The sequence below is a fragment of the Panthera pardus genome, unplaced genomic scaffold, assembly GCF_024362965.1.
Source record: "Panthera pardus isolate Hobbes unplaced genomic scaffold, ASM2436296v1 HiC_scaffold_26, whole genome shotgun sequence".
Lineage (NCBI taxonomy): Eukaryota > Metazoa > Chordata > Mammalia > Carnivora > Felidae > Panthera > Panthera pardus.
This window is the reverse complement of record NW_026526832.1, coordinates 33,511,555-33,538,317: the sequence shown is the minus strand read 5'-3', so window position 1 is coordinate 33,538,317 and position 26,763 is coordinate 33,511,555. Positions and strand designations below refer to the sequence as shown.

General features: G+C 55.6%; 1 protein-coding gene across 1 annotated transcript in view; it reads left to right on the top strand.

Moving 5' to 3' along the window:
- HPCAL1 (hippocalcin like 1) overlaps nt 1-26,763 on the top strand; it is a 104,540-nt gene that overhangs the window by 53,519 nt on the left and 24,258 nt on the right. Inside the window, 1 exon segment of the mRNA XM_053891162.1 lies at nt 26,617-26,702. The gene's annotated coding sequence lies outside the window, so the exon portion shown is untranslated.

Here is a 26,763-nt window from a genome sequence, read left to right as displayed (position 1 = left end):
GGGTCGGGGGAGGGAGCCGTCTCGTCTGCCTGGGAAAGTCACGTAATGCCCGTGCCTCGTTTCCATGCCCCCCTCTGGCCTTTGAGGGGTGTGTCTCCTCCGAGGGGCTCACTCTTTGCCCAGGCGTCAGCAGCCGTGGCTAGCTACTCTTCCCTCGACCCGTCCGGAAATTCTCTCTGGCTTTCCCAGTCTCACGGTATCGGGAGAATCTTCTAGAAATCTCCGGATGCCCTTCCTGCTGGGCGTCTGCCTTCCTGCCGGCCGAGTGCTTAGCGGTTGCAGGGCCAGGAGGCTGGGGGCTGGGTGAGGGCGGCCACTTGCCCTGTGCTCCCATTTGGGTTCTTTGTGGTGTGAATGGAGGCTGCAGAGAGGTGGGGACCGTGGGTCCCCATCCAGCAAGGGGCAGGGAGTGGGTTCCAACCCCAGCGTGCTTCCTTCCCCTGCTACTTGCAGAAACAAGTGAATTTTCCTAAGGAACGGCTGCTCCAGGAAGCCAGCTGTCAGCCCCCTCCGGCTCTTCCTGTCCGCCCCGCCCACCCCTGCTCTAGGCCGGTCCTTCTCTCTCCGCCCGCCCGCTCCGTCCGCCCAGGCCGATGGCCGGGTCTCCGGATTTCGTCTCCCGCTAGGGCTCCGGCCTCCGTGTTGGGCATGGAGCTGCCTGGGGACAACCAGGCTTCTTCCCCAGGAAATGGGAATCAGGCCAAACACAGAAGTCAGATAGTTGCTGAAAAGGTGCTTCGGTGCGTGGTTGTTTTGACAAGTAGTTCTAGAGGCGTGTGCCCTTGGGCCTCTGGTTGCCTTATAGTTCAGCTCCGCTTGACTTGAATTCGAATTCGAGAGCACTGCCTGGTGTTGGAGATGGTTCCAGAACTGCAGGCACCCCACCTCCCCCCCCAGCCCCCCGGGAGGAGCTCACAGGGCAGGGCAGTAGGGCTCTGGTGTGGCGGGAACCCTCGGAGAGGTCCCTGAGGCCTTGTGGGAGGAATTTTGTCATCGGAAACTGTTCCTTATTAAAATCAAGTAATAATGAATATGCTGTGTTTGGATCCACCAGGGAAAGTTGAAAGCGAGCTAAAAGGAAACGTGAATTCAACCAGGCCAGGATGACTTCTCCCGTAAGAAGTTCAGTTTACGGTTTTGAAGGAAGAAAAGCCTCTGGCCCTCATCAGGCCACCCCCAGCGTGTCCTTGAAACCTTTTCGCTCCTTGAAATGTGCTTCTTAACCTTTTGGAAAAAAACAACTTTCTCCTGCTATATATAGCCCTTATCTGGAGGTGCAGGCACAGACTGGTCCCCTTGTCTTCAGCAAACTGCTGGATTGGGCCCCGGGGGTGGTGGGGACTCAGGCATTGGCTTTGGCATTCTGCCCACGTGGAGCTAAACACTGGGCTTTGGGCCCTTGGTGGAGATCGCTGGGAACCCTCTCCCACTTCCATTCCCGAATTTCTCCTTCTCCTTAGACGTGACCGCTTTCCCTTTCCAAACAACGCCACAGGTGACTCCGTAGAGCCCAGTGGAGGATAGAGGGCCAGCATGCGTGCGTCCCGAGTGCCCACAGATGCTTGGCGGGGGCGGTCCTTGGGGTTAGGATTTCAGCCTGGCGTGTTTCTGGCCCGTCTTGTATATTGTTCCCCATCTGTGGAAGCTCCAGGCCCGCGGGCAGAGCTGGACTGTCTCGGGAGGAAGTTAGTCTGATGGTGACAGGTAGGGTCTCCAAGGAGCGTAGGAGGCGCTGGCCTCGGGGCGGGTCCAAGCAGGGTCCCACACGTAGGACGGAGGGGTTGACTGTGAGTGGCGCTTCGACAGGCAGCCTGTGATGCCTGGACGCTGAGGTCAGGACGTGAGGTGACCACTGGCGCTGGCCTTGAGCCGGGCACAGGGGTCTGCCTGGGGATGTGATCCAGGGGCACCCGAAAAGGCCCGCCGATGCCCCCTCGGCTGCCGAGGGATCCCAAGGGTGCATTCCTCTGTCAGGGGGCACCCTGCTCCTGGGGGCTGGAAGGGCGGGCTCACAGGTGGCGGCCACGTCGAGGGAGGATTGGGTTCCAGTTCTGACCTTGCCGCTAGCTTCGGTCTTCGTCCCTGTGGTCCTCGGTTTCCCCACCCGTAAGGCGAAGGGGCCCATCTGAGGCTGCGTTACGGGGCTGACCCCTTTGCCGGTGGGGACTCCAGCTGGTACCTCTAGGGACCCGGTGGTGAGCCAATGAGAGGCTCAGGGGAAGGGGTGTTACCTGGGGCCCTGGATGGCCCCACTGGCGGCCTGGAACTGGTAAGGCAGGGTTAGGCGATTGCATGAGGCGCGTGTGGCCCCGCTGTTTGCACTCGGGGGGGTTGTGGGTATGGCGGGCTCCCGGGTGGGGCAGGAAAACCAGTCTTGAGTACCTATCAGCCCCTGGAGCTGGGCAGACAGGCAGAGCTGTCATCCACGTGTGACCCCGAACCCCGAGGTTCTCCTCGGGGTCAAGCTTTTCTTAGCAAACCATTCACCTTGTTCACTTTGTGGCTCTGTGACCTCTGAATGCAGTTTCCCTTGGGCCTTGAGGCCCAGTGTAGCTCACTGGTTTTGGTGCAGGCAGGGGTGGTTTCGGGCTGGATGGCCTCGCTGGGGAAGGCAGTTCTGGGGTGCTGAACCCCCCCCTCCACCCACGCCACTGCCCTCAGCCCCAGCCCAGGGCTCAGCAGGGAGAGGGAACCGTGGAGAGGCCACGTTTGTCTTCCTATGGTCGCTGGGTATTAGCCTTCGTTTCCGGACAGGCTTCCACCCCATGCTCCCCTGTAGGGTCTCTCTATTCATCCAAAGACCACCTGGGCGGCCAGGTGAGGTGCCCGGGAAGTCCCCTCCGCCAGGCCTGGAGGGGGCGTCTCACTCCCAAGGGGGCGCCGTGCCCTGTAGGGCAGGGGCCTGGCTTCCCACGGTGCCGCTTTACTGCCCCTGTGGCCCCGTGCCCGGGTTTGTTCCTGGTCCCCCCTGGAGACCTCGGTGCACAGGCCGGCCGCCCCCTCCTCGGGCCGAGACTGGGTCTGTGGGCGCTTTGGACCTTTCTCTCTTCCTGCCTCATCTTCTTGGTTTCCTCTGCCTGATGAGCTTTCAAGGCGAAGGACTGCACCGTGGCCGTCTTCTTCTCTTACACGAAAGCTGCTGACATGTCGGGGGGACGGTGGATGGCCTCAGTCTAGTGCCACCAGCGGTTCTGAGTTTACTTCTGCTTTATGTCTGTTTCTGGTCATTCACCAAAGATCAGCGAAACCACATCTCCTCCGTGTGAGCCACACAGGAGAGCGGGGTGACGCCGTGCGTGCTGCTGGCCGAGGGGGGAGGAGGAAGCTCGTGAGAGGCACGTCATCGGGGTGCAGTCGGATGCCACTTGAGGGTGCCGAGAGCCCATTCCACGTCCTTCATCCACTATTAAGCACCTGTTGTGTTCCAGGCACCGTGTCCACCGTGGGGCATACGTGACGGGTAAGGCCTGATGCCCGGGGAGCCTCCAGTTTGGAGGTGGAAAGACAGGTGGCTGGGACAGCAGGGGCCCCGTCCCTCCCTGGCCCAGAAGCCAAGGCCGGTCCTGGAGAAGGCGGCCAACTCCAGGGTTCCCTGCCCTGCCTCTGGAGGTCCCCTGGGTGCCCCCCTCCCTGCCCTACAACTCTTCGGTGCCCTCCTCAGTGAGCAGAAAACAGTGCTACAGGGCTCCCCCAGAACAGGAGTGCTTAACCCTCCAGGAAGAAGGTCTTGAACAGGTGTGACATTGGACGCCCCAGAGCAGCAGCCACGAGCCAGACCTGAGTGGCCAAGGATGCCCCGGGAAGGAGAATCGCCTGTGGGCCAGTGGGGTAGCAGGCCCTGGGGGTGGAGGGGGGCTGGAAAGCAAGATTCCCTGCCTGGAAGGGGAGGCAGATGAGGAAACTGAGGCCCAGGATGGAGGGGCTTGTCCAGGAAGGGGCAGAACGGGGCCCCCGAGCAAGTTCTCTGTTCACAGCAACACCGGGCGGCGTCTCCATGTATAAGACATTGTGGTGGGCGGAGGCCTGGAAGCATCGTCGTCATCATCTGACTGATAATAGAAAAATTAAAGTTTAAAGTGATCTAAAGTGACGGGTGACGGGAGTGTTCCTAGAAACCGGAGATTGGGTGTGGGTAGGAGCGGATCTCGGTGTAGATGAGGATCATCACAAAATCCCCCGGAGCTGGTGGGTTTTGAATGTTTCAGAACATTTCAGGCCGCCTTGGGAAACTGGCTGTCCTCCCCCCCGGCCCTTGGCCTTCTGGAACCAGAAGGGCCTCCTAGGCCGGTGTGTCTGCGTCCTCGGGCAAGCCGGGAGCCCTGGCCTGGCCTGTCGGCACCACCCCAGAGATCTGGGATGCCCTTACTCTGGGAGACCCGGCCAACTGCACTCGGGGTCGCTCTGTTTTGTCCCCAAGTTGCTTATCTGAGTCAAACCTTGGGACTTCATAGTCCAGACCCAGCTTCCCTGGGCTCTTTCGGAATTGACTCTGTGTCCATTTTAGCCTCAAGGTCTGTGTTTTCCCCTCGGGCCTCTAGCAGAATCCAGCTTGGACGGGTCCTCAAGACCCCTAGTCTCCTAACTGGCTATTACAGGAGCTTGGGGCAGCCAGGTTGGCCTAGCAAACCTGCCTGTTCCCCAGGATTCCAGGCCTCCCTCCCTTCTTTCCCTTCCTTCTTCTCTTCCTTCCCACCTTCCCTCCCTCCTTCCTTCCCGTCCTTCCCTCTTTCAGGGTGTCCTAGATCTCCCCCCTGACTCACTGGGCCATGACTTTGAGGTCAGTGGGGCAGAACACCGGAGCCCAGGGGACACTGGACGGCATAAAACCCTTACTTTAATTAGAAAAGTTATGTAACAATCTATCAGAAAGTTGGCGAGATATAGGACAAAAAAAAACCCAAACAAAAACAACCCTGATCGTGGCCTTCCATTACAGGCGCTCACCTCTGCGTGTTCCCTTCGGGTCTTTTGGTCTTTGTCACAAAGGGTGGCCCCTGGCTTTGGGGGTGCCTGCCGACTGTTCTTTCAGTCTTTCCGATTACATCCGGGAGCTCACTCACATTTTTACGGAGTGCAGGATGCAGAAGTGGAAACCTGCGCTGCCCTCGGGGGGCTGACCACCCAGACCGCGGGCACACTTGGCGTTGAGCACAGCTTCTGGTGCGGCCGGCAGGCGGGTCTGTGCTGGGTGTGGGTGAAGTGTGGCTGTGAAGCAGACCTGCCCTGAAGGGGCGTGCGCGGAGAGGGACACGGGTGTTTAATTCAAAGACGAAACGTAGGACAGGAGTTCAAGTAGAGGCGGGAGCAGAGCGTTGAGGCACGTGGGTGTTGGGCGGAAAGGGAAAGAACGCTTTTGACTGGATGGTTCTGAGAAGGCTTCTTGGAACAGCCTCTTGGAAGGGGCTGGGAACCGAGCGTCCCTGGCAGGAGGATTTGGGCAGCGAGGAGGCGGGCAGACCTTTCCTGCCCGATGGCACAGAGCTGGCGTCCTGACTGTGTGTCCTCCACGGGAGCGGAAGCTCCGTGGGACGGGGGCTTTGTTGGTCCGTTCCCCACACAGAATAAGTTGCCTTGAAGTGTTGAATGGGAGGATGCGCGCACAGGCAGGTGTCTGTGTAACAGAAGAGATTCATGGGCTAACCGCGCAAGGGTGGCCTTTCGGGGAGATCTGGGCCCCGCGGGAAATCAGGGATCTCTTCCCTCGTTGGCTGTCTTTAGGGAAGAAAATCCGACCAGAACGAAGAGGTGGAGGCTGTGGGTAGAGAAGAATTCCTTTCCGTAACCCTGGCATGGGACGCCCTGCAGGTACATATTCCTAGAGATGTCATTTCACACGTGAGGTCCTTCCTGATCTCCTGTTCGGGGGCCCGTTCTGTTCACGCAGCAGCACTCTGTCCTCTGTAGAATTCACCAGGCTGGATGCAATCAATAAGGAGCTTCTCCTGCCTGGACGTTCTGTTGCTCGTCCTAGGGCTGGGGGTCTCGGGGGCTTCTCTCGTGCCCGGAAACTGTGTGTCAGAGCCATCCGGGTGAAGAAGGAAGTATAGAAGCAAGCTGGGCAGTGGGAATGGCAATGACAGCCACCGTGTTTCATAGCGTGCAGGACACTCAAGGCAAGGCTGTCACACAAGATGCAGAAAGAACACAGATTACAAGCACCCCCTCGTCTTTCACGGCTGTAATAACTCCATCGGGGCGCCTGGATGGCTCTGTCGGTTAAGCGTCTGACTCTTGATTTTGGCTCAAGTCATGATCTCATGGTTTGTGAGTTCGAGCCCCATGTTGGGCTCTGTGCTGACAGCGTGGAACCCTCTTGGGATTCTCTCTCTCTCTCTCTCTCTCTCTCTCTCTCTGTCTGCCTCTTCTGCGCATGTGTGCTCTATCTCAAAAGAAACAAACTTAAAAAAAAAAAAATACAAACCAGTAACTCCATCGTTGTTTGCTGGGACGAACATGAGTGTGGAGTCAGAATCTGCCGGGACGGAAGCCCCAGATTGTCCTCTCCCCAGCTATGTGACCTGGGGCACGTGAGATAACTTTCAGACTATAATTTCCTCACTCGTGCCCCGGACACAGCACCTCCCTTGGAGGGTTTGAGGAGAAAATGAGACCCAGGAAACCATCTCTGTGTAACACCTTATGGTCAGCAAACGTTGGCTTCCTTTCTGCCCTTCTTTTGTATCTGGGGGAAAAACAGAAGAATCTGTGGCAAAACTGTCATTTAGTAAAATAATCAAGAGAGTAGTTAGAGAGAAGATAAATATTCATATTAGCCACGACTGCTTATTAATATATAATTTTCAAAGGTCCCCTTCTTCTGCTGGAAACGTCACATTGGTCGTTTCACAACGATATACCTTTGTCCAAATGCACTGAACTGTATACATAAAAAGGATTAATTTTAGCATATGTAAATTGCACCTTAAAGAACTTGCCTTTACAAGAAAAGATCCCATTCTTAATGCTGATAAAGCGTATGAAAATACCCAGGCCTAGCATTAAGGGGAAATGTGCCCGATGTAGATGAAGAAAAAAAACCCGATATTTAAATATTTTGCTATTGGTAGTTTTCTCCTTATTGCAAAAGATATACATGTGAATTCAGCGTCTCATGAATGCCTACTACGGTGCCAGGCATTGTTTTAGGCCCCCAGGGGGGGAAAAAAAGACCCTCCTCCTTCAAGGAGAAGGCCTTTAGTGGAAAACAGATAATAAACATGATAATCAAGCAAATTCCTTCACGTTGGGAAGGAGTTGAGCAGGGTAATGGGGGAGTGGCGGTGTTGGAGGGAGGGGCTTTCAATCTGAGATAAGTCAGTGGTGGCAGACCTCATTAAGGTGACATTTGAGGGGCGCCTGGGTGGCTCAGTCGGTTAAGCGGCCGGCTTCGGCTCAGGCCAGGATCTCTCCGTCTGTGAGTTCGAGCCCCGCGTCGGGCTCTGTGCCGACAGCTCGGAGCCTGGAACCTGCTTCAGATTCTGGGTCTCCCTCTCTCTCTGCCCTTCCCTCACTCACACTCTATCTCTGTCTCTGTCTCTCTGTCTCTCTCTCTTTCTCTCAAAAATAAATAAATGTTCAAAAAGGAAAAAAAAAGGTGACATTTGAGCCAGTGTGGGGACAGCTGCCAGGGAGGGTGGTCTGGCCAGAGCCAACGCAAGACCCAAGATAGGAGTGGGCCTGGCAGGCGCGAGGAGGGGCTTGGAGACCAATTTTGGAAACAAACCCTCCTTGCTGGGCAGGGCAGCCCCGGATCCCACCTTCTTACAGTTTCTAGTCTCGTGACTGCCAGAAAATGCCTGTCTCGTTCCGGTTTGCTATAACGAGACTGTATTTTTTTATGTGTCGTCGTAACCTGTGTAATGTAACTTAACTGAATACATCCCCCCACGTTATTAAAATCATCCTTTGTGGCCCGGTTTTGCGGGCTTTGGCCCTTGTTTCATTCTTGGCCGTGCACTACTCATTGAACTGACACCCTGCTGTTCACCGCTGGGTCCTTCTAGAAGGCACTGTGGAGAGGTGGGGTGAGCTGGACAGCATAGGCTGTACCCACCCACCCTGCATGGCCTGCGAGACGCGGCCGAGCTGAGCCACAGCTAAAAGCACGGTGCCCGTGGGTCCAGACGTGCTGGGCACTTGGGATTTATTCTGTCTTTCCCGCTGCCTTTGCACTTCCCCCAGGCAGGTGTATGGATAGCACTTGAGACTGTCACTGCCGTCCTGCTCCCAGGGGGGTGTGTTTCCCGACACCGAGGATTCTGGCGCCCGAGTGCCCGCCACGCCGGATCCCGCTCCCCCTCGGCGGGCACGTCCCCTTCCGGTCCTGTCGCGTGCCACTCTGAATGCTCTGCAGTCCTCCTGGCCCACATCCCAGCCCACCTGCTGGAAGCTTCCCTCCGGCTCGGCTCGCATCATCCCTCCAGCCTCCCAGGACGTGGTGCTCGGACGGTATCGGGCAGACGCCCACCTCTCTCCCTTCTCCCATTCAGCCCAAGCGCCGGGTTGGGCACCGAGGTACCAAAGGGATTCTGCGGAAGCTCTGCTCTGGAGAGCTGTCAGCCCAGTTGTGGAAGATAACCAGATCATGCAGAGAGCATCCCAAGTCCCTTCTGGAGGGCAGCGTGCAGGGGAGAGAGTGTCTGAGCCGCTTGCAGGGGAGGGGGGGCCGCTGGAGAGGCGACACAGGCCCAGCAGGCCTCCTCGCTTTGGGCCCAAGGCCTTCGCTGAGCCAGGTGGCCATTTCCTGGCCTGTGGCCTCGTGTCAGCTGGGCTGTTGGGGCCCAGGATGACACTGGCTCTTTTGGGGGTAACTTGTTTGGGTCCAGGGCTCTCCGTGATGGTTTGTGGCCTGGCGGGATCCTGCAGGTGGATGCAGTGGTCTGAATTCCCCTGCAGATTCCAGTGTGAGCCCCGCACCTGCCTTGCCCAGGGCAAAGTCCCGGAAGAAGGTGTCACCGGAGTGTCTATGCGGGGGCGCTGCCGTGGGCAGGGCGGGGTGGATGGGTGTTTGCTGTTTGCGTCCTCGGTACGACCAGCCCCCAGGCTTTTTCCAACCGCGCCAGCCCTGCTGGGACAAGCCCGTGGGCACCTGGCCGGAGGCCTCTCTGACCGTGATCTACCTGGGCGCCTTTCACACGGGAGCTGGGGGCTCTGCCCGCAGCTGCCCACTGACTGTGTTGTGTCAGGGGAGTGCCTGGGGCCTAGGGCCTGAGGCCCCCACTGCCTGGGTGAGGGAGCTTCTCGGAAAGTCCCCGGTAAGGCTGCTCCCCACAGCCCACCCCTCTGCATTTCCTCTGTCTCTGTCTCCCTCTGCGTGTCTAACTCATTTGCATCTGTCTCTGTTTAAATGTCACCTCCTCCGAGAAGTCTTCCCGGATCCTTAGGTAGGGCTGTAGGCCTCTCAGCGCGCATGCCTGCCAGCATCCTGCACTCGCTTTTCTCATGGCGTGTGTCGCATTGCCCTGTAACCTCCTGGGCCACTTATGTGACCTCCTCGAAGGCAGGAATTGTTCTGGAACACATAAGACAGTGCCCGCCGTCTGCTAAGAGTTCAGTTAAATGTGTTCTGAGTAAGTGAACGAATGCCCAAATAGCACTTCGGTTCCAGCTCAGAGACCATCACCCTGACAAGCAGGTCAAATGTGGGAGCCACTCGGCGTCTTGCTTGGCCCAGGTCACCTGCGTCACTGTATGTGCAAGACAGAGGCAGCCCCCGTCCGCGTGGGGGCTAACGGGCCAAATGGGAAGGCCAGGCGGGGGGTCTGCTGCGTCTGTCTGAGGTGTGTGGGGCCCCTGAGCTAGGCCCTACCTGGGAGGTGCCTCTATGAAACACCAGGTAGACCCCCGACCCAAGCAAACGGCCCCTTGTGGCTCCTTAAAAGATTCCTTGAAGGTTGAATGTTGCCCTTTGAACAGCAACGCAGGCCTGAGTCGGCTGAGCCCCGGGAGAAGTCTCCCCCAGGGTTCTCGAATCTCCCTTCTCGCTCACACCAGCCTCCCACCTTCCCCGGCCCAGGTTGCCGGGTAGGGAGGGTAAAGTGACACCGCGGATGTGACACTCTCTCCAGGCCGTAACGCGCACTGTAGGGAGTGGATTGTTCCGTCCCCCTCATGGTTTGGCACCCGGTGTAGACTCATCCTGCCGGGCAGGACTAAGGGACTGCATTCGTCAGCCTGCCCCTCCTCCGCGGAACTTGGCGGGGGGTGGGGGGGTGGGCTGACACTTCGAGGTTCCCTGTGCCAACGAAACCTAAGGTCAGCAGAGCTCTCTGATAGAACATTTGTGACTTTCGTCTGCAGAAAAGACCCCGTCTTGTGGGATCTTAAAAAAAAGGGGGAGGGGGCGGTTCCCAGAAGTAAACGGGCCCCAAGCCAAGGGTCAGCTAGAGCAGAGGCCCCGGGTGGCATTCCTTGCCCCGCGAGGGTCGAGTGTAGCCTGTGGGTGCCTGCTGTCCTTGCCGAGGGCGGTCTCCACCAGCCAGCCGCGAAGGCTGTACATCTTGCTGCTTCTTCCCCGGCCACACAGCAGGCCCCTTGACACTCGAGGCTCATCCTGAACAACCGAAACTCGGGTTTCCTAGAGCCCCTCCCTGTTGGAAGAGAAACGAGGGGGGTGTGGGCTGGCCTGTGCAAGATGTTCGGGAGCGGTGGGTGCGCGGGGTGGCTCTGAGCCCTGCCGGACCTCTGGTCCCTTATTTGGGAAGGAAGGGCAGGTGCTGCCTTCAGGGAGCTTCTTGCTCGCTCGCTTGGGGCAGGGCTGTGTCACCAGTTGTGAGGCAAAGAAAGATGTGACCAACAGGGGGATGCATTTGTGTCAGGGGCTCTGCCCTCATTGACAGTCTGGCTGCGTAATTCTTTGTTGAGGTGGGGAGGGCTCAGTCTTGGAGGGTTTGCAACATCCTGGGTGCCAGGGGACGACCCCCTGCGCCCCCGCTGTAATAAAAAATCCGCCGACCCTTCTGGATGTCCCAGGGGAGCAAAATCCCCGCCAGTTGAGAACCCCTGAATTATGTGTGTACGTGTGCACGCACACACACACACACACACACACGTGCATGCCTTGTTGTGAGTTGTTCTGGATGAGCAAGCCTGCTCGATGGCCAGTATCAGCTTCCTGTTACTTGCCCACACACCTAAAAACAAATTTCCCTTCCATAAACAGCCAGATGGGCGACCACTGACCTCTACTCTCAGAGGGCAGAGGAGAGGAGAGGAGGGGGTCCCCACTTCGTTCCCCGCAAAGAGCTGGAAACCTTGTACAGACCGGTTATGGAAGGACAGGGACAGAGGGACGAAGGCCGCCTGCTCATATCACACGGGACAACTAACTCTGCAAAGAGAAAGCTTTCATACCTCACGCAGACCTTGAGGCTCTGGGCCAGGCTGGGCCCCAGGCCGCCGGGTGGGGGCGGTGGGGAGGAAGATCTCAGTCCCTCTACTGTCCCTTCCCTTGTGGGCCCCAGACGCAGATCAGCAGATCCCAGCAACCTGGAGGGCTGTAAAAGCCAGCACCGCCTGGAGTTCGGGGCATCCCTGAGGGAGGGACCAGGCTGGGGTTCCCCCCTGCCAAGGGAGGGGGGTTCTCTGGGCACCCAGGGGGCGTTCTAGAACGGCAAGCAAATCGCCTGTCGGTGGGCCACAGCCTGGGACTCAGACAAACCTCACGGGCTCTCCTTCCCAAATGTGACGCGAGCTGAGCGGACTGGAATCAAAGGTATAAAATTGGAGGCAAGAGGTATGCAAAGACCCAGCTGTGAGCGACCTCTGCCGAGCACCAGTGCGTGAAAGTGCTTTGCAAATGTTCTTTGTTGCCATCCCCCAAAAACCCAGCAGAGCACCTGGGGCCCCAGAGGCGAGAACCTGACCCGGGGCTGCCCAGCCGCGCGAAGCTAGAAGCTAGAAGCTAACCGAGTTGTGATTGATCCCGGTGACTCCTCCCGGTGGCCTCGGCTCAGAAATGCAGTGTCCCAGGCTGAGCCCTGGAGACCGTGTGGACCTGAGAATCTGCATGCTAGCAAGCAGGCCAACTCTAGGCTTGTGTCCCTGCCGGGGATGGTGACTCAGACCCCGGAGGGGAGCAGTCAGGAGGCTGTGGGTAAAAGGCCAGTCCTTGGGCGCAGACGCGCTCTGCACAGCAGCCCTGCGTCTCCCGGGCCGGGCCGGGCCGGGCTGTGATTTTCCATATGATGCTGGGCTGATGTCACTCGTGGCTGCAGAATGGAAAGCAGCAGCGTGGGCTGGTCTCGGGCGAGAGCTGTCTGCAGGGGGTGACGGCAGAATCCGGTGTCTGGTCCGCAGAGCAGTGTCCCTAATAGGGTTCACTGAGCCTTTGGGGTGCTCGCCGTGCGGTGGCTGTTGCAGGACCCCCGGGGGCTGCTCGTTTGTGGGGAATGAATAATTAATTTGCGTTTTCGGAGGACTCATCCCTTCACCGCAGATACGGCAGCCAAGCTCGTCATGCTCCGTGGGCTCCTGAGTGAGCGGCTTTAGCAGGAGAACTTGCCTTAGTCCCCGCGGCCCTGGGCACCTGTTTCCAGGCTGTTGGTTGCAGACTTCGTTTCAGGAGAGCCAGACCTTCCCCCTCTCTGGACACTTTCTTTTCTGTCCGTGGGGAAATGACACTCTCTCCTGGCCTTGGGGTCTAGGGTCCACCGGAAACTAGGACACTAATACCCACAGGGCAGTGGAGTTCTGTCTCGGTGGGGCTTCGTTTCCGGTTTCCCGGTGTGGCCGGTTGCAAGCTGTGTGTGGTCACAACTCCCCTGGAAAAGGTCCGGTTGTCACAAGTGCCTGGGCCCGGGTCATTCACCCCCGCTGCCCCCGGAGGTGTCTCCCAGACCCCAGCCTTCACACTGCCTTCCTTCCTGCCCAGCCTGTCCAAGCTTTTCTTCCTCCAATCCATTGCCAGAGAGCCCACCATGGCTCCCTACTGCCCAAACCAAGGGGAAGCCCCATGTTCAAAGCCCTCCGTGGCCCGGCTCTGGCATTCCTCTGCAGCCACACCTCACACCTCTCCCTCCTCTGAGCTGCCAGCCCCCAGATGGTTCAGTAAACGTTGACTGAGAGCCCACAGCACTCCTGGCGTTGTGCAGGTAGATTGCTGGGAGACGGAGCACGGCTGGGCCTTGCGTCTAGAGGGGCCAGGAGCCCCAGCAGGTGGGTTACAGGCAGGCCACACAGACCTCCGGGGCCCCAGGAGCGGTGGGGAGCAGGGAGGCTTTGTGGGAGGGAGTCTCAGAATTTCTGGCATCTTTAACCTGCCGCACCTGGCGGGACTGGGGCCCGACTGTCAGGCCTCGAATGCCAGACCACGAGGGTCTGGGGGGTGTGGGATCACCGGGGGCTTCAGTTGAGGGGGGAGAAGCCGGCATCCGGAGCCCGGCCTGAGGAGACCCCTCTGCAGGCAGGCAGCCTGGCCCGGAGCCCCTCTGTCCACCCACCCTTCCTGCCTCGGCACCGACCCCACCTCGGGCCCCGCCCTTTGCACTGCCTTCCAATTTCATTGCTTAATTGCACTTAGATACTTGATTGTGCAGCTTTCCTTGCTCCTTTATCGAACCCCGAGGGCAAAGTTTGGTCTCTGGGCTCCATGTGGGGGATGGGGAAGCAGAACCTGCAGGCCAGGTGGCCTCAGTGGGTGCCCGCACTGCCTGGCTGTGGGACCTTGGGAACGTGGCCTGCTGTTGGTTTCTGAGCCTCAGTTTCCCCATCTGTCGTCCCCCAAGAGTGGGACGAGGTGTGGATGTGCCCAGAGGTCCTGAGGCAGAGCCTTGCATGCTGCGTTTAGACTCCAAGTTCACGCGTACGGCCTTGAAGAGCGCCCACGTGATTCATTGCTTTCTGTGGTTCTCGACGCTACTTCTGGGGGCTCAAGAGCAGGAAGCAGCCCCAGAAGGAGATGACGTGCCCAGGGCCACACAGCGACACATCAGAGTCCGAATGTGACATGCTTTGGGCCACTTGCCCGTGAAGGGGTGCTCAGTACCCCTCCACTCCACTGCCCCTGGTGCTCTGAGAATCTGCTGTCCTGGAGGCCTCCAGGCGGGCCCAGGGACACCCTGTCAGGGAGGAGGTCTCCTGTCCTCTGCCGCCCAGCCGTGGCCACAGTGGTTGAGAGAAGGGGGGACTTTAGGGTGGCAGGTGCAATAAGGGTGCCCCTCACGCCCCCCCCCCCCCCGCCCCACCTGAGCCAAGGTGCACCTGTGCTACAAGGCACAGCCCATGTGTCCCCTGGTGACACCTTCCTTGGATCCTGCTTACAATGACACGCCCCCTTCCCCTCGCCCTACCTCACTTACAGTATGTGGCATGATCCACACACGAGGGCAGGGCTCTGGGTCTGTGAGCTCTCTGCACCTGGATGGCTCCGGGGCCGCTGGGTGAGTGGACGGAGGGACGCATGGCAGAGAGGCAGGTGGCCTGGACAGAGGCTGCTCCCCCCTCCAGTCGAGGACCAGGCTCCTTCCTGGAAGGAACGGTTGCCTCGAGTGGGCAGCACTGGTCGGACAGCAAGTGGGACAGTTACTGTCCCGAGTTGGGGTCGGTAGCCCATGCTCTCCTCCTCTTCCTGGCCCTGTGGCTCCAGGCAAGACCCTCAACTTCTCTGGGTCTCCGTGTCCTCATGCATGAAGTGGGGAAAGCCTGAGCCCTTGGCCGCCGTTTGCCGTTCACCCACTGTGGAATTCCTATGCTCTCCTGCCCCACCGGCTTTCGAGGACAAGGGTGATATTGACAGCTTGTCCCAAACCTTTTCTATTTCCTCCAACATCATTCTTTTTTTTTTTTTTTTTTTAAGTTTTACATATTTATTTTGAGAGAGAGAGAGAGAAGATCCCAAGCAGGCTCTGCACTGTCAACACAGAACCCAACGTGGGGCTCGAACCCGTGAACCGCGAGATCATGACCTGAGCCGAAATCAAGAGCCGAAATCCAACTGACTGAGCCACCCAGGCGCCCCCTACCAACATCATTATTAACGGAGCACTCAGAACATTTAAGGGAGAGAGTCCTGTGGCCCAGCTCAGGGGACGGGTGACCAGCAAGGGGACACACAGCCTGAGCACCTGGAACCTGAGTCCCCCGGGAGGTTGGGCTGGCTCCTCCCCGGTGCCGTGCTCTGGGGCGAGGCCCTACTTGCCCAACTGCAGAATCGACAAGATGCATGGGTTTCCCTCTCCTTTTTCTTTGTTATTCTTCTCTGCAGCTGAACCTTTTCCCTCCCGAGTGAAATCGTGGGCGGAGGTCGATGTACGGGGCAGGCGAGGTGGCCCTGCAGGGTGGAGGGAGGCCTGGCTGCTGGGGCCCAGGCTTTCTAGGGGCCCCTCTGCTGCAGAAATGCAAGGCTTGTTCCCGGGCTGAGACAGCGGACAGTGGGTGTGTCTGTGGGCACAATGTGCCCCCAGATAGAAACTATGGATCAAGTTTGGGTTTCTGCTCTCCACCTCCCTGGGGCCCACTTGTGTTTCTCCTGTGTTTCCCCTGCGGCTGCCTCATTGTTGTGATGTTGGCAAAGGCTTGCTTTTGCTTCCTTCTCTGTCCGGAACAGGATGCGCCTCAGACGCAGAGAGGAATACCAGTGCAGCGTTTCTATGGCCTCTGGTCCAGGGGTCGGTGGCATCGGAGGGGGGCGAGGGGGGGGGGCATGGGGGAGGCAGGTGGCAGCGGCCAGGACTCAGGAGGTTCCAAGCATTTTGTGAATGGGCCATGAGCCATTTTATTTTCTTTCCGGGAGAGTCAAGAGCAAACAAACCTGAATTTTAGGTCTTAAGACAATGCAGCCCATTCGAGGGCTGGAGAATCTCAGAGACCTCACTTCTCTGCTGCCTCTTAGTCCAAGGTTCTTATCACCTCCTTTTCCCCCGTGCCTGATTTTAGTAGCACTCTCTGGTTTTCAAAATTCTTCTGCAACAACTGTGCTTAAAATGAAATGCAATTTTTTCTTTCTTTCTTTTTCTTTCTTTTTTTTTTTTTACCAAAAGGCTCAGGTGGGAAAATCAAAAGACCCCTAAATGCTAGGCAGTTTGGAATAGGAAAAAGTCTGAAATTCCAGCTGGATCCATTTTCTGAAATGTATTTCCTGTAATCTCGCCCCACGGTTACGAGGTGAAAATAAGATTTCCCCAGCTGCACGCACCGGGGGGGAGTCAGGCGTATTGTTATCCTCCCTTAAAGATTTAGCACAGAAATCTTAGTCACTAATATTGCAGTTAAATAAATCAGTCGTCTGTTAAAGGAATCCTGCAGTCAGGAAACCAATTTAACTTTGTGAAAGGAAGTCATTTGCACATTTACATGACCGCGGGGCATCTCTTACCTGTTACATTTTGTAAGGCACAGCACCCCAGACGAATTTTCCTTGGAAGACAGTTTTGGAAAGACTGTCTCTGATGAAAGAAGGAAGATGAGGACATTTAAAGGTCCTTCAGCAGAACAGTGAAACCTGGAGGAAGATGAGATTCCGTCGTACTTACTTTCTGAAGAAGAGCAAGCATCTTCCATCAGTTCAGACTCTGTCGAAAGGGCTAGAAAAACTGTTGCAAAGTGGGTTAAAGCAAAGAAGGGAGTTTACAATTTTTTGATGTTTATTTTTGAGAGAGAGGGGGAGAGAGAGAGAGAGAGAGAGAGCGGGGGAGGGGCCGAGAGAAGGGAGACAGAATCCGAAGCAGGCTCCAGGCTCTGAGCTGTCAGCACAGAGCCCGACGTGGGGCTCGAACCCATGAATTGTGCGATCATGACCTGAGCCGAAGTCGGACGCTTAACCGACTGAGCCACCCAGGCGCCCCAAAAGCAAAGAAGGGAATTTAATATTTCACAACACCGAGGAGTCCCGGGTGGACTGGGTTAGGACACTGCCAAGGTACCTGCACCCCCATGCTGCCCCCTGTTCTCGGGGGGCCCCCGTGTGCTGTCTGGAAGCCCATCCCCTGGGGCAGGGCAGCTGATGGCGGTGGGAATCTCCAGCCATTCCTGTCGTCGGGACAGATGGCCGTGGGAGAGAGGGAGAGAGCTCCCTCTGTGGTGGAAAGACGAGGGGGCCCCGCTTTGGGTCCAGCGAGTTGGGAATGGGGGCAGCGTGGACCCTTAAGAGGAACTGAGGAATGTTGCTGTTAGAAGACAGAATGGATGCTGGGGGGCGGGGACACACAACCAAAATGCCAGAACGATCTCTAGGGCGTTTCCCTGGTCTTTCCTTTGTGCTGGGGGTGCTGGGAGTCAGGGGTGGGGAACCAACTCTTAGAACATGCGCTCAAGATCTGAACGCTGACCCTGAGAGAGGCAGACAGGAGGAGTGGGGGGGTGTTGGCCGGGTTCCCCTACTGCACTGGACAAATCAGAGAGAGACCCATCGTTGGCGGGCAGACAGGAAGGCAGAGGCTCTTAGAAGAAAGAGTATGTCTGGCTGCTGAACCCCCCTAGGTTGGAATGTGGCCTTGGTCGTTGGCATGAGTGGGAACACCCTGAGGGCGACCCCAGCCCTCCTTCTTCTCCTTCCAGCTCTCTGAGAATCTCTGTGTCTACACATGATCACACGACCCCTGGCCTCTGTGGCTTGGTCCTAAGATGCTCCTTATTTCTGGTGCCGGCTGAGAGGTGGCACATAGTCCGAGGTGGTCGTCCCAGTGCCTCCAATTCTCCCCACCCACGACAGTCGTGGCATGCAGCTTCGATCTGTGCGTGTGAATTCCTTTTTTAACCCTGACCCCCTTCATCCATTCTCCCGGCCCCCCCACCCCCACCCCCACCCCGCCACTTGTGTTTTGTGACCGGAAAGTAAGCCCTTGGAAGGCAGGGTGCTTGACAACAGTCGGGTGTCCCCAGTGCCCGGCACAGAGTCGCCCTTTGTGACGTTCAGTCTCGTTGCTGAGTGGCTGGAATCGTGGGGCGCGCAGGCTGGGCGCTGGGGACGCAGGGTCCTTATCCTGTGAAAATCCACGTCCCCGGGGGCCTCCGCGGACGTGCTCGGGTGGGGAAGGTGAGGTGCCGAGAGGTTGGCCAGCCTGGCGGAGGTCAGGGCCTGAAGTGGCCTGCTCTCTTCCCGTTGTTCCGCAAGTGACCGGTCCCTCACTGAGTGTTCAGTGGAGCCTCCTCCAGACTGGACTGCGTGCACATCCTGGGGGGCTGCCCCCCGCTCCCTGCAGTGGGTTGGATCTCCCCCCTGACTCCAGAGAGATCCAGAGAGCTCGTGTCCACGCGTCCCCCACCCCCCCGCAATCTGGCATACACCTGAGCGTCCCCCACGGGGCCGTGGGCTCCTCAGAAGTGGGACTGTCGTCCCTGCACCTGACCCTCGTGTGGGGCACTCAGCATGCGAGTCGAGTGCGTGCTGTGTCGGGGGTGGGGGCCTCCGAGGCCGTTGTGCAGCGTATTCCTGGGGGCCCAGGAATTGTGTCCCCAGATTTGAGGCCACAGGGTTCTGGTGTGGGGGGGGTGAGGGGAGCTGAGGCACCAGCAGTGGGAAGTGGGCTCCCGTGGGTCTGCTCTTTGCCCTGCTGCTCTCGGGGGTACGGAAGTACCGGGACACTGACTTAGGGTCCTTTTTTAAAAATGTTAACAGCTAGGGAGGGGCCCCTGGGCGGCTCGGCTCAGGTGGTGAAGCGTCGGGCTGCGGCTCAGGGCTTGATCTCTTGGTTTGTGGGTTCGAGCCCCGCGTGGGGCTCTGTGCTGCCGGCTCGGAGCCTGGAGCCCGCTTCGGATTCTGCGTCTCCCTCTCTCCCTGCCCCTCCCCCGCTCGCGCTCTGTCTCTCAAAAATAAATAAATGTTTAAAAAAAAATTTAAATGTCAACAGCTTTATTGAGATGTAACTCGCATGCCATGTAATTCACCCATTTAGAGTATGCAATGCAGGGGCGCCTGGGTGGCTCAGTCAGTTAAGCGTCCGACTTCAGCTCCGGTCATAGCCTCATCATTTGTGGGTTCGAGCCCCGCATCGGGCTCTGTGCTGGGCAGCTCCGAGCCTGGAGCCTGCTTCAGATTCTCTCTCTCTGTCTCTCTCTCTCTGTCTCTCTGCCCCTCCCCCCTCATACTCTGTCCCTCAAAAATGAATAAACGTTTAAAATACTTTGTTTCTTTTCATGGCTGAATAATATTCTACCGTAGCAATATAACCACATTTTGTTCTCATGCATGTGTTGACGGACATTTGTGTTGTTCCCACCTTTTGGTTATCATGAACGGTGCTGCTGAGAACGTTGCGTAAGAGTCTGTGTGTGGCCGTATGTTTTCATAGCTCTTGGGCGTGCGTATACTCAGGAACTGAGTTTCCGGGTTACCGGAACATATGATAAACCATGTGATAAACATATGATAACCGTATGTTTAATCATTTGAGAAACGGCCAGACTGCTTTCCAAAGCACTGAATTCCCAACAGCAATGTGGGTTTCGATTCTCCAAATCCTTCTCAGCACTTGTATCGGTCTGACTCTTTGATTCCAGAAATCTTAGCGTGTACCAAGCGGTATCTTATTGTGCTTTTCATTTGTATTTCGCCAATAACGATGTTGAGCATCTTTTCGTGTGTTTTATTGGTCCTTTATATATCTTCTTCAGATAAATGTGTATTCGCATCCTTTGCCCATACTTTAGTTGGGTTATACGTCTTTCTATTGAATTGGAAGAGTTCTTTATATATTCTAGATACAAATGCTTTATCAGTAAACTTATTTGCAAATATTTTCACCCATTTTGTGGGCTGTCTTTTCGTTTTCTTGTCTGTGTCCCCGAAGGACAAGTCGTCCAATTTATCTTATCTGGTTGTTTGGGCTTTTGGTGTCCTAGCTAAGAATCCTTTGCCAAATCCAAAATTAATGAAGATTTAGCCCTATGTGTTTTTTTTTTTTCGAAGAGTTTTATAGATTTAGCTTTTACATTTAGTTCTCTGACCCATTTTGAGTTAATTTTTGTATACGATGTGAGGTGAGGGCCCAGCTTCATTCTTTTGCGTGTGGCTTATTCAGTTTTGTCCCAGCACCATTTGTCGAGAAGATATTCTTTCCCTATCTTGGCACACTTATTCAACATCAGTTGACCAAAGATGTGTGAGTTTATTTATGGATTCCTGGTTCTGTTTCATTGATCTATATGTCTGTCCTTGGGCCAGTACCAGACCGTCTTGGTTATTCTAGATTTGTAGTAAGTTTTGAAATTGAGATGTGAGTCCTTATGTTGTCCTCCTTCAGGATTGTTCTGGCTATCCTGGGTCCTTTGCAATTCCATATGAAATTTATTTTTTTTTTTTTGAATTTTTATTTAGAGAGAGACAGGTGCACAAATGGGGACCAGCAGGTAGAAAGAGAGAATTCCAAGCAGGCCCCATGCTGTCAGTGTGGAGCCCGATGTGGGGCTCAAACCCACTAACCGTGAGATCGTGACCTGATCTGAAACCCAAGGGTTGGGCACTTAACCAACAGAGCCACCCAGGCACCCCCCCCACCCATGTGAAATTTAGAATCAGCTTGTCAATTTCTGCAAAGAAGTAAGCTGGGATTCTGGTGGGGGGGTGTACTGAATCTCTAGATAAGTTTGGGGAGTGTTGCCATTTTAACGATGTTAAGTCTTCTGACCCATGAACATGGGATATTTCCCCAATTATTTAGATTTTCCTTTTTTTTTTTTCAACAATATTTTGTAGCTTTCCAAGTATAAGTTCTGTACTTCTTTTGTTAAATTCATTCCTGTTCTATTCTTTTTTGATGCTCTTGCTAATGGAATTGTTTTCCTTTTTAAAAAAATTTAAATGTTTATTTTTGAGTGAGATAAAGAGAGAGAGCAAGCAGGGGAGGGGCAGAGAGAGGGAGACACAGAATCCAAACCAGGCTCCAGGCCCTGAGCTGTCAGCACAGAGCCCAACGCGGGGCTCGAACTCACAGACCGTGAGATCATGACCTATGCCGAAGTCGGACGCTTAAACGACTGAGCCACCCAGGCGCCCCTGGAATTGTTTTCTTAATTTCATTTTTGGATTTTTCATTGCAAATGTATAGAAATACAGCTGAGTTTTGTATGTTGATCTTATCTTATTAATGTAGTACATCATATCAATAAAATGAAAAGCAAAATTCAGCAATCTTGCTGAACTGTTCATTTTTTTTAGTGGAACCTTTAGGATCTTCTATATATAAGGTAATGACATCTGCAAATAGAGATAGTTTTCTGTCTTCTTTTCTAATCTCACACTTCTTTCTCTTGCTTTATTGTCCTGTTTAGAGCCTCTAATATACTGCTGAATAGCAATGGTCACGGTGGGCATCGTTGTCTCACTCCTGATCGTAGGGAGACAGCATCCAGTCCTTTACCATTGACTATGATGTTAGCTGTGAGGTTTTTTTTTTTTTGGTTTTTTTTTTTAATGTTTACTTTGTTTTATTTTTGAGAGAGAGAGAGCAGGGAAGGGGCAGAGAGAGGGACAGGGAGAGAGACACAATTCCAAGCAGACTCTGCACGGTCAGTACAGAGCCCCACATGGGGCTCGAACCCATGAACCGTGAGATCATGACCTGAGCCGAGATCAAAAGTCAGGTGCCTAACCACTGAGCCACCCAGGCACCCTAGCTGTGAGGTTTCTTTTCTTTTTTTTTTTTTTTTAACAGATAACTCTAGTTCCCTTCTACTCCTGGATTATTTAGTGTTTTTATTATGAAACCGTGTTGGATTTTGTCAAGTACTTTTTCTGTGTCACTTGAGAAAAGCCTGTGATTTGTGCTTTTTATTTTATTGATATGATGCACTACAGGAGTTGATTTTCAGATGGTAAACCGACCTTGCATTCCTGAGATAAATCCCACTTGGTCATGACGTATAATTCTTTTTATTCTTTATGTTGCTGGATTCGGTATGCTAGTATCTTGTTGATTTTTAGGGGGGGGTTGCATTAGGGCCGCTGATCTCTATCTTTCTTCTCTCGTGAAATTTGTCTGCTTTTGATGTCCGGGCCAGTACCTGCTTTATAGGACAAGTTGGGAAGTGTTCCCTCTTCTTCTGTTTTTTTGGATGAGTTTGTGAGAATTGGTGTTGATTCTTGAAATGTTTATAGAAGTGGGAAGTGAAGCCATCTGGGTCTGGGCTTTCCTGTGCGTGAGTAATATTTTGATTACGAATTCAAGCTCTTGCCTGCTTATAGGCATTTCTGATTGTCTCTTTCTTTCAGATCTTCCAGATTTTTCTGGAGTAGGTTTTGGTGGCGTATGTCTCTCTAGGGGCTTAGATCCTGATGATCATGTTCTTTGTGGCCTTTCAGTCCTTGTTGACATTGAGTTCTCCCTACGTGCCAGGCATCTTTCTGTGCATTGGCTCATGCAGTTTTTATACACCGTTGATCAACTAGGTAGCATTATTGCCATCTCCACTCCACATACCTAGAAACTGAGGCAGAGAGAAGTTCACTAGTGGGTCAGGGTCACACAGCCAGGCAGTAGAGGGAACAGTAGAGCTAGGATTGGAGCCCGGGTGGGGGCGCCTGGGTGGCTCAGTCGGTTAAGCGTCCGACTTCGGCTCAGGTCACGATCTCGCGGTCTGTGGGTTCGAGCCCCGCGTCGGGCTCTGTGCTGACAGCTCAGAGCCTGGAGCCTGCTTCCGATTCTGTGTCTCCCTCTCTCTCTGACCCTCCCCCATTCATGCTCTGTCTCTCTCTGTCTCAAAAATAAATAAACATTAAAAAAAAAAAGGATTGGAGCCCGGGTGGTCTGGCCACACAGCCGTCTATGCTGTCCCTCTCCCTGCTCTCCCGAGGCCCTTCTGTGTGCTAGAAGCCGGGAGGACAAGAATAGGTCAGGCCTGGTCATTGCCCAAGTCACCGCCCAGAGACCCCAACCTACGAGAAGGAGGTATCTTATGTCTGACGTGAGGAAGGGGCTGGGGAAGTTCTATGTCTCCTCTCTCCCAAGTGCTCAGCAGAAGGGCCTCCCAGAGAACCTTAACCCAGGATGCTGGTGCCCCACCCGGCACGAGTTTGGAGCCGGGGGATCGTGCCCAGTACGTCTGGATCCCCCAGGCCTCTGCAGTTAGCTCTCCCGGAGAGGAAGAGGCAGACCGCTTAGAGCGCAATCGCTAGGCAGAAATCAGGAGCGACCAGACATCACTCCACATAATTATTTCTGCATAATGACTTCTGCTACTTGATTCAGTCTTGGGCGACGACTGTAATCTTTATCTGTCACGGGAAAGCTGGCGGCCGGGGAGCCCCTGTGGCTTAGCGATAGAGCCAGGAGGAAATTTGCCATTTGAATTCGGGGAGTGTTCCCAAGCAGCTGGGGAGCCAGAGAGCCCTCAAGGCCTCTGGACTCATGGACCCTCCTTCTGCTAGGAAGCCTGGTGTCGGAGCTGGCCCAGCCTCTGAGGGCATGCAGGCCACAGGCTTTGTCACGGCTTGGGGAAACAGAATGGCAGAGATGACAGGGCGTGGCCAAGTCACAGGGCCGCTCAGCGGCAGAGGCCCGCCGGGACCAGACTTCTTCCCTGCTCTCCTGCCACCCAGTACTTTCCCCAGGAGAGCTGGCGCGTGTCCCAGTGAGACAGGAGGAACTGTGGTAGAAGGCGTCTGTGTGGACTGGAGATGTTCTCGTCTGGCATTCGGGGCACGGGGCTGGTCACCGAGCGCGTTGGCTGTTCAGGACTGACCCTGGGAGGCTGGAAATGGCGGGGCCTTTGTAGCCCACAGTGAGTGACCTGCACCCAGGGGAGGTGTGGTGGCATTGATCACGCGGTGTGGCCGTGGTGTGTGTCCTGGAGGTCAGGGTCCCGCGGAGAGGGGTGTGGGCTGGGGGAGTGCCTACTCGGGCTCCAGAGCCCCCCCGACCGGCGGGGGCTCGCTCACTGCATTCCCACAGTCTCCTATAAGCCCCTGTAATTCATGAGGGCGTCTGGAAAGCACAGAGCATGGGTTTAGGGATTGGCGTTTTGGGCAGCCATCCTGCTTCGGCTCGTGGAACCGTGGCCAGGTCCCTGAGTGTGTTTGCTCCTCTTGTCAACTGAGGGTTCGAATGGGCTTTCCCTGCTAGGACCGTTAAAAGGGCAGGATGATAAAATGATGACTGGACACAAAGCTTCTAGCACATCCTGCTGCCAGCCGTTTCACAAAGGTGACCTTGGGGAGGACCTTTGACCCTATCTGGGGCTTGACCTCCTTGAGTGTCAAAGCCGGCTTACCGAGTGCAAGATAACTTCGCTAAGATCGTCGATTTGAAAGTGTCTTTTAAAACTATGGGACGTGGGGCGCCTGGGTGGCTCAGTCGGTTGAGCGTCCAACTTCGCCTCCGGTCACGATCTCACGGTTCGTGGGTTCGAGCCCCGCGGCGGGCTCTGTGCTGACAGCTCAGAGCCTGGAGCCTGCTTCGGATTCTGTGTCTCCCTCTTTCTCTGCCCCTTCCCTGCTCACACGGTGTCTCAATCTCAAAAATAAATAAAGAATTTAAAAATATGGGGCGAGGCAAGCTCAGAGGACTTTTAGGGCAGTAAAACATCTCTGTATGATGCTGTTATGGTGGATATACATCATTATATCCTTGTCGAGACCCCCAGAGCGTCCACCACCAAGAGTGAACCCTAATGCAAACTATGGATTGGGAGTGATAACGTGTGTTTGTGTGCATTCACCATCTGTAATAAACATGCCCCCGTCTGTAGTGGGGTGTGTTGATCGCGGGGAAGGCTGTGCGTGGGGGGCACAGGGGTGCCGGAACTCTGTGCTTTCTGCTCCAATTTGCTGTGAACATGAGACTGCTCTAAAAATAAAGTCTCTTTTGGGGTGCCTGGCTGGCTCAGTCGGTTAAGCGTCCGACTTCAGCTCAGGTCACGATCTCGAGGTCCATGAGTTCGAGCCCCACGTTGGGCTCTGGGCTGACGGCTCGGAGCCTGGAGCCTGCTTCCGATTCTGTGTCTCCCTCTCTCTCTGCCCCTCCCCCGTTCATGCTCTGTCTCTCTCTGTCTCAAAAATAAATAAAAAAGGTTAAAAAAATTTTTAAAAAATAAAAAAAATAAAAATAAAGTCTCTTTTAACAAATTCACATTATATAATGAGATAAAGTATATACACAAAGTACCGTGTGTGTGTGTGTGTATGTGTGTGTGTGTGTGTGTGTGTGGTGCTCTCTAAAAGCACAGTGACCTTCCAGTGAGAATTTCTGATGGGAAGACGCTGTATGGCTTTTCTCTTCCATGTCTTAAATCCCAGCCCTGAACTTAAATAATGTAATCGGCACGTACGTTCTGTAGTGCTGCGACAGGGTAGAATTTTAACGGAGTGAAGTGCACTCTACTTTCAATAATGTCCATGTGATGAGTTTGGGGGCACTCACTGGTCAAACACCGATTATTTATTGGGCGCCTGTTGCGTACCGGCAGCACAGAAGTGAAGACAGTGCCTTCCCGCCCTCCTGGAGCTCACGGTCCATTGGGAGCAGATCCTGCCCTTTATTTCGCAGGAGCAAAGGAGCGAGGGGACGCCCCCGGGTACCCGCACGGCCCGGGGGCCCTGTTTTCTGGGGGTGAAGGAGCTACTTGGCTCCGGTCCTCGGGACCACTCCAGTGAGGGCGTATAAACGGTGACCATTGTAGGAGATGACCGTGTGTTCTGAGAAAATAGCCGAGAAACGTGTTTGGATCGGGAAGACAAACGGGCTGGCAGGTGCGGAGACGGCGGGAGAGGGCACTGGAGATCGAGAAGGAGCCAGCCGGGGAAGGGGAAGGCCGTGTGGCCCCGGGTGTGAGAGCCCAGGACTGCCTGGGCTCCGTTCTCGCTCTGCCACAGTTTCCCCATCTGTACCGCAGGGTTACTAAGATGCCCACCTCATGGGTTGATGGGAGGATTAAATCGGTTAGCGCAAACAGAGGATGCACAGAAAGCTTTTCGTACGGCACCTGGCAGCGGGCAGATTGTAGCCGCGAGGATGTTATAATTACACTTCATCTTCCTGTACAGAGTGCAGCCGAAAGGGCTGAAGGAGGAGGTCGGCCGTCAGTTAGCCACGCGTGCAGGGTGTTTGGAATGTGCCAGAAACTGGTGGTGGTGGTGGTTGAAGGCGGGGATGGGTCGGGGCACCCAGGATGCCCGTGGTGCGTGGGCGTGTCTTCCCGTCGTGACCCTGTGACTCCGGGAACCGTTGGCTAGAGGTTGGCGATGCCATCTGACCTTTCTTGCGTGCAGGACGGGAGCTTGGCTGGTGGAGCCCCCGGGAGCCCACCCCGTGCACAGCCCTCAGGGCCCTTACGGTGACCCTGTGGGCCAGAGTGTCGGGTCGGGCTGCAGGCGGCGTGGTGACGGCCGCAGTGACTCAGTGATGCAGCCAGAGCCCGAGCCCCGGGTGTGCAGACCACAGAGGCCGTGGCCAAGGGCCACACCCCGCATTTGCACCAGCTTGTGATAGCCGGTGACCTCACCCAAGGGGTGGCCGGGATCCCACTGGGAGACTCGTCCCATCAGTATCGTGGGGACTTTCCTCCCTCCCAGTGCTCATGGCCCCTGGCCTCAGTGGCTCCCAGGAACCCAGGGCTTTCCTGTGCTTAGTGTGGGGCTTGCAAAGGCTATAGTTCCCCCCGGTAAGTGCACCGAAGCAACCGGAAAGGCAGTGGGCTCTGGGCCAGGGGTGTCTGCACCCTAAGTGACCTGTTGTTCCTCCCTTCCAGGGCATGGTCTAGCGGCCCAGACAAGGACGTGGAACCAGCCCCCGGAGTTTCTGGTCCCGGCTGTCTCCGCCTCCGCTTGGCCTTGGGTAAGTCACTTTGGGAGGCCACGTGGGTCTGGAAGCAGGTGAGGACTGGCGGGCGGGGAGC